Source organism: Oryx dammah, unplaced genomic scaffold, assembly GCF_014754425.2.
Source record: "Oryx dammah isolate SB20612 unplaced genomic scaffold, SCBI_Odam_1.1 HiC_scaffold_7, whole genome shotgun sequence".
NCBI classification, from domain to species: domain Eukaryota; kingdom Metazoa; phylum Chordata; class Mammalia; order Artiodactyla; family Bovidae; genus Oryx; species Oryx dammah.
In genome coordinates, this window is record NW_024070191.1 from 7,351,874 (window position 1) to 7,364,364 (window position 12,491).

Below are 12,491 nucleotides of genomic sequence, written 5' to 3' on the forward strand. Positions count from 1 at the left end.
CCTTCTGCTACCAAAGAGATATGGTCAACAAGGAAATACTGATTTTCCAAAGACATGATCTTTCTAAACATATTGTTTTATTGTTCTCTTCCTTTTGTCCTTTGTCCTTTTTTTCCCCACTTTTCTTTTCCACTTGTAGAAACAAATGAAGCATATCCTAGTGACTTACTTTGAAAAGTAATACAGCCCACTTGAGAAATCAAGGAAAGCAGAGTGACACTGAATGGAATAAGTTGGGGACCAGAAGACTTGCTTGTCAGTTTTAAAATTATGGTTATGCTGTTAAACTAGTGTATGATAACCACCCTTTCTTTCTAATTTTACGAAGTACTGTAATTAATACGTGCCAAGCTCTGCACCAAGTACAATGACTACATGCAAGACAGAAATACAGATTATGTTTGTGATCACCAGGGTTGAATTCCATCATGGATGACCTGCTAGTATTAAATAATAACATGTGGTCAGAGCTATGGACAGGGAGCCCAAGGGCCTGAAAGAAACAATTGTAAGGCAACACTTGCCATTGCAGGAGTCAAGAAAGGCTTTTTAGAGAAAGACATCCTATACTTCAGGGGTCTCCAAACTTCAGGATCTAATGCCTGATGGTTTCAGGTGATGCTGATGTAATAATAATAGAAATAAAGTGCACAATAAATGTACTGTGCTTGAATCATCTCCAAACCATCCCCCCACCCATCCATGGAAGAATTGTCTCTCCCAAAACTGGTCCCCAGTGCCAAAAAGTTTGGGAACTGCTACTACTGGAAATAGAATAATAAGTATAAATTTTACCAGGGAAGCAGGCAGAGAAAAAAATACTCCAAAAGCAAGAAGACACAGGGCTGGGGAAGACTGAATGAAGTTCAGCATGGATGTGTCACAGAGTTGTTTATCACGAGGTCAGGGGAGCAAGGGAGCAGCATGGCAGGGGTTGGATACACACAGTAAGAAAGGATAAGTAAGCGTAGGCAAGAGGTGGCTGCTAGAAAAAAAGGGAGAGAAAACTGACCAGGGAAATGCAGAGGGATTCTGGTCAGGCCAGAGAATATGAAGACAGTGGGCACCATTTGTGATCATTTGAATCAAGTAAAAGATCCCTCTAAGAAAGCACATGACCCTTTCCTTGTCTCTGTAGCAACTTCATTCCTGTTTGATTTCACAAGAATGGAAAGCATCAGAAACAACCATTAAAAAAAAAAAAAAAAAAAAACAAAGGACATGCAAGTTCCTTGAGACTAATAACTCTTGTCAGTTTTGTCCGTTAATTTTGGTACTAAATTTTCCCCACTTACGAAAAACAATGAGGTTTGTGCAAACCATGATAATTGAGCAGTTCTTGGAATCGTAGAATGATAGAATCGTAAAGGTGGTGAGCAGATGGTTGAAATCAGATATTTTAGGTGCTTATTTTTTTTCAATATTAAAACTGTCATATGTTAACATGTTAATACATTTTGGTAGTCATAGAAAAGTGGGAGAAAGAAAAAATATTCATGCTGTTCCATTATCATTTTTGGATTATTCTTCTGGAATACGCCTTTAATAAAATAGATGTGCTTATGCTTTAAATATAGGCTTCTAAATTTGTTTCTCTTAACGTTATGTCATACTTAGTTGTCCATGGTACTACAAGTCCTTTATATCTTAATGACAGTAGAGTAGACCATAAAATGTGTGTATGTTTGTGTGTGTGTGTGTGTGTGTTAACTTTCCCTACAGATTTTACATTTGGGTTTTTTACATTACGATAAACAATTTTAGTTAGTATTATCTAGTTGGTTGATTGATATAACAAGTGATTTATGTTAAACATTGTGTCAAGTGCTGTGTATATACAATGATTTTTAAGAAACAAAAATTGATTTTAAGGAGTTTACTACCTTTGTCAAAAAGTCCTTTTCATATTTAGGATGAATTTCCAAATGTGGAGGGAAAACATATGGACGTAGTAAAGACTCTTAAAAGAGTCTACCAGTTCTTCCAAAATATATATGAAAGAAATATATTTCTTGTTGTCATGAAATCCAGATTGTTTACATTATGACTGACATCAAACCGACTCGAACTGGGATAAGTGGTGGCGAGGGGAATGGGAATATTGATAGAAGCCCAAATAGCTGGATAATGATTGGGTCATGTTGGCTTTGGGTGTCAAGAGATCCAATGGCTCAACCAAGGGCATCTGAGTTGTGTTTTCATTTCACTGCTCTCTTTTTTTCTGTTACGGCTTCACTCAAGCAGGCTCTGTCCATTCATGAACACAGATATTCCAGGTTTCCTCCTCCTCAAGTGTAGCAATAAGAGAGCTATTTGTGCATTTCAATAGTCTTACCAAATGTCCCACAATCAACTTTTATTGACTTGGCTTGGTCCTTGTTGATTTTGGAACAGACCTCAGTGCCATAAGACTTGCATACTGATCTACAAGGCTTGGATATCTCACCTCACTCAAAACACGTGACTGAGCACCTGAGAGGAGTTTGTGTCATAATAGAACAAGGATGCTCTCATCAGAAGAAGAAGGAGTAGGTACTGGACATGCAAACCTGACATCCACTGAAATTGGTAGTACCATGTGTTAAGTAGATGAGAAAACCAAACAGAGGAGGTGAAATCACTCAACGTCGTCCTGCTAATTAGGCACAGATCTGAGAACAGGGCCCAAAGCCATGTGCACAGACTTCAGTGCTATTTGGATGGTGTTGCCTTTCCTATGTTCAATATCAACAAATAATTTGGTATCTATCATATATAAGGTTCTGCTTTTTAAAGTAGCTTAAATTTTAGTTGGAAAACAATAAGCTGCTTTGTTGTTTTTGTTCAATGTCTAAGACATGTCTAACTCTTTACAATCCAGTGGAAAAACAGCATGCCAGGTGTCCCTGTCCTTCACTGTCTTCCAGAGTTTGCCCAAACTCATGTTCATTGAGTTGGTGATGCCATCTAACCATCTCATCCTCTGTCACCCTCTTCTCCTCCGGCCTCAATCTTTCCCAGCATCAGGGTCTTTTCCAGTTAGTTGGCTCTTCACGTCAAGTGGCCAAAGTATTGCAGTTTCAGCTTCAACTTCCATCCTTCCAATGAATATACAGGATTGACTTCTTTTAGGATTGACTGGCTTGAACTCCTTGCAGTCCAAGGGACTCTCAAGAGTCTTCTCCAGCATGACAATACCAAAGCATCAATTCTTCGGCATTCAGCCTTCTTTATGGTCCAACTCTCACATCCTTACACAACTACTGAAAAAACTATAGCTTTGACTATATGCACCTTTATGGACAAAGTGATATCTCTGCTTTTCAGCATGTTGTCTAGGTTTATCATAGCTTTTTTTCCAAGGAGAAAGCATCTTTTAATTTCATGGCTGCAGTCACTGTCTGCAATGAATTTGGAGCCCAAGAATATAAAATCTGTCACTGTTTAAACTTTTTCCCCTTCTATTTGCCATGAGGTGATGGGGCCAGATGCCATCATCTTCATTTTTCGAATGTTGAGTTTTAAGCCATTTTTTTCACTCTCCTCTTTCACCTTCATCAAGAGGCTGTTTAGTTCCTCTTTGCTTTCTACCATAAGGGTGGAGTCATCTGAATATCTGAGGTTATTGATATTTCTCCCGGCAATCTTGATTCCAGCTTATGCTTCATCCAGCCCGGGATTTCACAAGATGTACTCTACATAGAAGTTAAATAAGCAGAGTGACAATATGCAGCCTTGATGTACTCCTTTCCCAAATTTGAATTAGTCCATTGTTCCATGTCCATTCTAACTGTTGCCTCTTGACCTACATATAGGTTTCTCAGGGGGCAGATAAGGTAGTCTGGTATTCCCATCTCTTTAAGAATTTCCCAGTTTGTTGTGATCCACACAGTCAAAGGCTTTAGTGTAGTCAATGAAGCAGAAGTAGGTGTTTTTCTGAAATTCCCTTGTTTTGTCTGTGATCTAGTGGATGTTGGCAATTTAATCTCTGTTTCCTCTGGCTTTTCTAAATCCAACTTGTAAATCTGAAAGTTGTCAGTTCACATACTATTAAAACCTAGTTTGAAGGATTTTGAGAATTATCTTGCTAGCGTGTGAAATGAGTACAATTGTATGGTAGTTTGAACATTCTTTGGCATTACCCTTATTTGGGATTGGAATGAAAATTGACCTTTTCCAGTCCTGTGGCCACTGCTGAGTTTTCCAAATTTGTTGACATATTGAGTGCATCACTTTAACAAGTGCTATTATATTTTAGTATTATATCCGATTTTAGTATTTTAGTATTTGAAATAGCTTAGCTGGAATTCCATCACCTGCACTTGCTTTGTTCATAGTGATACTTCCCTAAGGCCCACTTGACTTCACACTCCTGGATGTCCAAGAAGGGTATCGAAGTTTCATACCCCAGGAACTGGAGGTTTTCTTGCAGAAAGTCACATCTTTCTGGGACTGTGCGGGCAAGAAAGTTGGAGAAGGATGAAGAATGGTTCAAGTGAAGGAAGTGGGTGACCGAAGGCCCAGACTAGGAAGGTGCTGAATCTGAAAGCTGTCCCATCTGGCCAGATTTGCTAACATACAAGGTGCCCCATCCTGAAAGGGAGGCTGTGGAGGAGAGCTGGGAATGAGGAGTCAGTCCTCTAACAAGCTGAGCTTTGTAAGAGAGATTCATGTAGTGACACAACCAGTTGGTATTTTAGAATGTTTATTCTCAGATGAGTATAGAGAAGAAATTGCAAGGGGAGGGACCTCAGAGCAGAGAAATGGGGCCTGGGTAAGAGGATCCAGGCTACAGTCTCTACAGTCTGAGCCGGCTGGCAGGGAGAGGCAGAGAGCAGGGCTATGCCAGGGCCCACATATCACTTCCAGCACCTGAAGTGCCAGGCCTCTGTGCAGTCAGCATAAAGAGTGGCACATGCTTCTTTCAGTGTCCCTGTCTGTCACCCAAACAGGAACATATGCCATGAGGTCAGAGCAGAGTCAGCTGTCCTTCTTCCTTATTGGTTGCACAACTGGAAAATAGATTTGTGACAATTTCCTGTCTCCCTTCTTTCTCATGAAAAGAAACGTGATTTGTTCAGAGGGGCCAAGTGCCCAGTATGCTTCTTCTTACAGATTTCCTTGCAGTCTATGTGGCCCTGTGATGTATTCTAGCCAGGGAGAGGTCCATCTACTTGGTGGAGTTAAAAAGAGAAAAAGAGCCAGGAAAAAAAAAAAAAGCCGCACATTTTTTTCCCTCTGCTCTTGAGGCTCCTTCCTGTCTGTAAAGTGCACATACTGCATGGAGGTGGAACAGCCACCTTAAGACCTGGAAATAAAACCCCAGTGGTGATGATGATGATGATGGAGAAAGGGAAAAAGGGAAGCTGAGTCACTGCAGACTTAATGAAACTGCCTCACTAGTCCTCTTGTCTCCTGCAAGGGTGGCTCTAATGCGAGAAAAATCAGCGTTTGTTTGAATAAGCCCTTGCAGTCGGTTTCTTTGACATTCAGGTGAAAACAGCCATAACTAAACCAGCCATTTTCTTTGCCATTTAACAGAGCCCTCTGGTATTCCTTTTTATTTTCCTTTTTTATTGAAGTAGTGTGTGTGTGTGTGTGTGTGTGTGTGTGTGTGTGTGTGTGTTGTCCCTCAGTCATGTCCGACTCTTTGTGACCCCATGGACTGTAGCCCACCAAGCTCCTCTGTTCATGGAGTTCTCCAGGCAAGAATACTGGAATGAGTTGCTATTTCCTTCTCCAGGGGATCTTCCCAGCCCAGGGTTCAAACAAACCCAGGTCTCCCACATTGTGGGCAGATTCTTTACCATTTGAGCCACCAGGGAAGCTCATTAGCTCTTCCCATTGAAGGAGTATAATGAATTATCTCTCATTGAACACATGGAGATCCACCTCGATTTTCTGGGCAGAGCTTTGTAAGGTAAACATTCAGGGTGATATCCTCAGGGTCCTCTGTGAAGCTGGGTTAATCTGTCTCCAGAAGTATTTGTAGAATTATTCAGTCCCTTTCAGAGCTCTGGCCATGAACAGTTTTCACTGTCACAAAGGGAGAATCAAAGCAAGTTTAATTTATTCAGTTAAATAAACGCTCTCATTTCCACAAAGTAATAAAAAGGAAAAAAAAAGAAGACAAGGCTTAACTTACCAATTAAACTTGACCTGTTGTTCAGTCATGTAGACGGGCTGTTTCAAAGACCTGGTCTTATTCTTAGAGTGTTACAGACCCTGTGTGAAGCCTCTGCCCCCCTGCCTCCCTAATCCAGTATAGAACAGGATTCATGCATAATACTCTTCACTCACTCACATGGTTCTTGTTTCACTAAACACTCAATAAGTGCCTGTACTAGTTGCTCACATTGGACTGACTTAGGAATCAAAGATGAAAAAGTCCCCATCCCTGACTCCAAGGAAGGGACAGTGTTCTAGGCGGGGGCGGGGCATTTAACAAGCCACCCTTTACACAAACCCCTGCACAGTGCAGCAGGACCGGGAGGAGGGGTGGGAGGCTCTAGCTGGAGATTAGCAAAGTGTCCATTGAGGATATGGCACTTGAGTGAGTCCTGAGTGTGCCTCAGTGTTTGCCAGAGGGACAGAGAAGAATGTTCACATCAGGCGCAGAGAGCCACCCAGTTGGGAATCGAACATGGCATGTGAGGAAGGAGCTGAGGCTGCTTGGGTGGAGATGAGAAGCCACAGACACAGGAAATAGGGACATGATCAGATGCAAATCTAGGTGTTAGAAGGATCATTCTAGGACTTACCTGGCAGTCCAGTGCTTAGGACTCCATGCTTCCAAAGCAGGGGGCATGTGTTTGATCTCTGGTCAGGAAACTAAGACCCAACATGTTGTTGTTGCTTTGTTGCTCAGTCATATCCAATTCTTTGGGAGCCTATAGACTGAAGCCCACCAGGCTCCTCTGTCCACGGGATTTCCCAGGTAAGAACACTAGCGTGGGTTGTCATTTCCTTCTCCAGGGGATGTTCCCAACTCAGGAATCAAACCTGCTTCTCCTGCCTTGGCAGACCAGTTCTTTTCTCACTGAGCCACCAGAGAAGCCCCAAGATCCCACATGCCACAGGGCAAAAAAAAAAAAAAGAGAAGGGTCATTCTAGAAGCATTGACATTCTAGAATTTTTTTTTTAATGAATCTAAATAGACCTTTAATGACAGACCTTTAATGCAATGTGGTTGGACCTAAAGGGTGAATGGTCTAGGGCACTGGGGACAGAAGTCAAGCCATCAGTAGGCCGTCTGAGACTGCTGCTGGTGGTAGCCACCCTGGCACATGTAGCCCTCATTTTTCTGGTAGCCATATTTCTGGTCTTGAAATTAGCCACCATAGGTACCCTGCTTGTGGTCAAACACCCGCTTGTTCTCCACCAGGCTGCCCAGCTTCTCGGCCAGCTACAGGGCCAGTTTCTGCTGGGCAGTGGGCTCTGTGCAGTGCATCACCATGCTCTGCGATGGCTGGTCCAGGGAGCCATCAACTCCTCGTTAATGATCATCTTGCTGATGATGGAGTGTACCATGGGCGGGTCCAGCTCAAACATGTCAGACAGCGTCTCCATGCTGATGGAGTCGTAGACACAGCTATAGGTGAACAGAGAGGTCCACAGTGACTCTTCCTGGATCTTCCTAACCAGCATGGTTCTGAGTTTGTCAGCCTCTGGGGAAAGGTCCCACACTTTGCCATTCATTCATCTTCTCATTGATGATAAAACTGCGGCAGGTTTTCCAGTCACCCATTTTCATGGCCTTGGAAGCAGTGACCACATGTTCCCTCATGGACTCCAGGGGGCCCAGCAAGGGCTGCCATTCGCCCACCTGCAGCTGGTGATGGAACTGCTTGCTGATCATGTGTCGGCGGGTGTCACTCTCGTGGGTGGCTATGTAGGGGATCTCTAGGAGCATGGCCGACACCAGGTAAACACCTTCCAGCAGTCCCAGATTTCTGTGCAGGGGAAGGGCACCTGCTGGCACCGCTCCACCTTCTCCTGCTCCTGATTGCGCTGCTGCAGGCTGTGCAGCAGCAGACCCTGGCCCAGAAGCTCGTTGGCCCGGCTGCTTGACTGGATGTCCAGCAGGGCGTTGTGCTCATCCTTGGTCAGGCCTTGGCGGAAGGCACAGATGCCCAGCTGCACCATGGTGTGGTTGCACGGGATCTGGACTGGTGGGTCTGCATGCTGGATGTTGTCCTGCAGGTGACTCCTGAGCATGAGGTCCCGGGCCTGGTACCAATGGGAGTGCAAGGCGTGATGGGAGATATGGCAGAGGATGGTGCACGTGTGGTTTCAGTCTGTGAGGTCCTTGGCATGGATGTACTTGCACAGTCTCTCCATCAGCACAGCTGAGCTCACCCTTATTTTTGGCCTGATCTTGCTCAGCCCTCAGCGGGGGTAAGCTACCGCTGATGGGCCTTGTCATCAGACTTGTAGTAGGTGTGGAGAATGGGCCTCAGGGAGATGCAGCACATCTCCTCAGTGGTGCCCTTCTCCGGGTAGCACTGCACATGCTTAGTGACAGGACACACCTGGGCCTCATCCTTCCGGTGCTCCATGTACTTTTGGGAGTGAGGATCAGTGTTCTGCATTATTTTGGTAAATTCTTCATCCATTCGTTCCACCAGAGTGAAGATGCAGCCACAGACACACAGTGGCTGGTCTGTGTTATGCATGTTCTCACTCTCTTCCAGCATGTTCTCTCCGACAAAGATATTGGGATTTGCAAACAGGATGTTCATCAGCTCATTGATGCAGTCCATTCTCTTCTGCCACATCTCAGGCTTCATGTATGTGGCCATGTTGGGGTTGTAGTCATAAAGAGAAGTGGTGATATTGAACTTGATCTTGATGATGACGCCCTCTCCTAGGTTGTTTTCAGAGGCAATCTGAACCAGCAGCTGAAGCAGCTCAATTTGGGCTGCACGATCAATTCTTTTCTTGCCTTGTGCCTGTAGGATCTCATTCAGTTTCTTGATGACAATAGCGTGGGTGATCTTCGTTCCCTTGGCAAACATTTTTGGCTTTTCCTTAATGAGGGGCACTCCACCTCAGACGTGAGATCTCTCACTGGGCAAAGAGAAATGATTTATTTTTGCCATCCAAGTTTGAGATCATGGGACCTTAAACTTCCAAAAGTAGAAGTTATGTGTCTGAAAATAAGGGCAAAATTTTAAAATATGAAGAGCATAAATGAAGAAACTTTAGCTAATGATGAGAAGCAGGAGATAAGAAAAAGGCATTTCCAAGGAAAAATACCAAATTTCTTTTTGGAATGCTGAATTGATTGTGATTCTCTTCTCTGAAACTGGAAATAGAGAGGAAGGAGTAAGTTTGAGGGAGGAAGGTTTTCAACCTGGCTTTAGGCTGGGCAAGGATGTGTTACAGTGCAGAGGTGCATTTGGAGGGAGACAGAGTTGCCTTCAAGCCCCAGTTCTGCGGGGCAGGAGCTCTGTGGCCTTGCTTCTTCCCTTCACCTTCCTGAGCAGTGAATCCATCTCTAAAAGGAGCACCATTGTTTATTCCTTGTAGAAGCAGTTTTTCCAAACTTGCATGTAAGAGCCTAACAGTGTCTCACTCACTAATGGTTGTTACCGTCATTACCTTGATGATGAAGTTCCTACATGAAATCCAGGTGAAAGTCTTCCGTGGTTGTTGGAGAGCAGATATATTAGTGGATCTGTGTTTCTGTACTCCTGGCATCAAATAAATGTTTGTTAAATTTAAGTGAATCTAATAATAAGAGGGATGTGGTGAAGGGCAGGAAAGGACACACATCTGCAAGGAAGGAAACATTAATTTATAAATTGCTTTGTGCCAGGCAAGTTTATATGCATTTTCTGATTTTAGTTTTGTTTGAACCCAGTGCTTTTGTCCTGAATTCAACTAATAAGAGAACTAACATTCAGGAATATTCATTGTATTACTCTGTAAAAATGTGTTACTATATCTCTGATCAATAACACATATTATGTGTCTTTGGTCTATATTGTGTTAAGGGGCTTTCCCAAGGTTATACAGCCAGCAGGCCCTTAATAGGAATTGAGTCCTTATTGACAACAAAGCCAAGCTGACAGTCACCACGCTGGGAGGTGTACCTCCCCCCTTCTCTATTCTTCCTTTGCCCATTTGCCACCAAACCCTTTGAAGGGGAAGTTACGCAGTCAAACTGGTCTGTTGTGCACGGTGGCATACGGTCATGGGAGAGGTAAAAGTAACACAGGCCTTTGACGGAGCTGTCAGCACCTGGTCACAGGCATGGTTCCAAGTGCAAGCATAATTTTTAGAAGGCCTAGGAAGAGTGTAGTATTTGTTCTGGAAAATAAACCAAATAAGATTTTTTAAAAACACGGTGGTTCCTTCATCCAGTAATAAACGCCCTGCAAGCCGTGTGGTCTCTCCTTCCCTCTTAGGGGACTACATCTCAGATGCTCCTGGCCTCAGCTGTAGCAGGAGCTGAGACAGCCAAGCCCTCTGCCTTCTGCCTCTGCTGAGTCAGCGGGTGAACTCACTGCTGTGCAGGAGCCAGTGGTCAAGTAAGTGCTTTTTTTTTTTTTAAATTATGTGTCACTCGCTTTATCACATTTTTACCTGTATGACATCACAGACTGGTAAATGGCAGCAACCTTTGACCTTCCTTTGAAGATCCAGAAAGCAGGACGGACATGCAGCTATCCAGGTGCCGGAGCTGCCCTGGCAGCCTCTGTGCACAGCCGCCCTCAGTGACCCCCGTGCGCGCGGTCACCACGGGGGTGTGGATAGAGCTAGTCCATGCTGGTGCCTCTGACTCAGTCTTGGGTGAAGCCCCTGAATTTGCATTTTTAACAAATAAACAGATATGCTAAGACAGGCCTTTCAGAGACCACATTTTGACTAATGCTGACCTACTGTCTTCTCGGATCTTCCTAAGTTTTATAGATAGTTGATTTTCCAGAGAACTTTAGTTTTTAATTCTCGTTCCTCCTGTGTAACCCTGAGCAGTGGAATCAGCCTCTTGACTCTCTGTCTCTCCATTTGTAATAGAAGCTAAGCATTGTCCACACAAAATCCAACCCTTTGTTTCTTATTTATAAACAAAAGCGTGCGTTACTTCTATATTGTATTCAGTTTATAATACATTTCTCAATGAACTCGTTATTTTTGATGATTACCAAAATAAACAAACTGCCAGACAGGTCGGTCCTCTTTTCAGAGGGCACAAATAAGAAAACAATGCTTGGAGACTTAAGAACAGCTGGTAAGGGCAGGACCTTTCTTAAGCCTGTATCTTCTGACTTTGTTTTTCTCACTTTGTTACATTCTGTCACCAGAAGGGTTTCTCAAAATTCTTACCCCAGATGTTTTTAACTAAGAAGCAAAGGCATGCTGAGTTCTTGCAGTGCCCCAGGAAGCTTTGGTCAATCTCAAGGGAAAATTCTGGAATGTTTTCTCTATTCTTCATAGTAAAGCACCTGACTTCTACAGAATGTTCTGTAGACATTGTTAGGTTTATCATTTGGGCATCTTGGGAGCCATAGTTTGACCAAAGTATAACTTCTGCTCTAATTCCAATCAATCTTCTCCCAAGACACATCTTGAATGTGGGCTCCCATGACAGGATTAATTTAAGAGTTTTCCTGGCTAGGAACATATTTGTTTTTAATTTAATATAGAACCCCGGAGATTACAGTTGACCAAAACATCACCATGAACCTCTTTACCCTGCCTTGTAAATCACAAAAATGTAAAGATTATCTCCATATGATTTATATGAAAATAAATTAAGTTCTGAGGTGGTTTTACAGATATAGAAGTATTTATTAACAATTTGGTCCTTATATATAATATGTTGAAAAAGCATATTCCCCAGTTCTTTTATCTTCTGTATCTCTGAACACTGAAGTTAAAAAGTGTATTAAGGAATGTGAATATAAAGGGAACTATGGCTTTAAGGATTTTATTGTCCCAAGATTGTTCTTACACAACTGAAACAGAAAATAAAGAAGTGCTTTGAAAAAGAAGGGATATTCAGCTATAATAAAAGTAAACAAATTAAATAAATTAGACATAGCTCCTCTGTTTGAAGAAAAAAAAACCAAGAATCTTTCCTTAGGTATTTACATTTTCTTTTTCAAGAGAAAAGAACAAAAGTTTACTTTCCAAATTACTAAGTCCAAGCAAGAAGAGAAAGAAGCTAGATCCAAGAAAAATTACAATATATCACTAGATTTTTCCAATCAAAATCTGGGCCAAAATGGAATTTCAGGCAGGCTTCTATTCTACAAGCTATCTAAAATAAATAAAAAATATCTTAAAAACTTCATGATGCAAGTCTGCAGGAAAAGTAAGAGGTGGGGAGATGGAGGGCATTTAGTCCCCAAATCATAGTGTTAAATTCAGAATAAAATAGTTGTCTCACTTAGGGTTAATTGAATAAAACTCACACAAACACAGTTTATCCCTTAATCAGTAGGCTCTGGATCCATGAACTGGCTCAATTCTAAAAAGTGGTTGAAAGGTTGTGAATTACTACT

The 12,491-nt window shown here is 42.6% G+C and overlaps 1 pseudogene; it reads right to left on the reverse strand.

Moving 5' to 3' along the window:
* Window positions 1–7,135: 7,135 nt before the first annotated feature.
* Window positions 7,136–12,491, reverse strand: part of LOC120865597 — a 39,143-nt pseudogene continuing 33,787 nt past the window's right edge.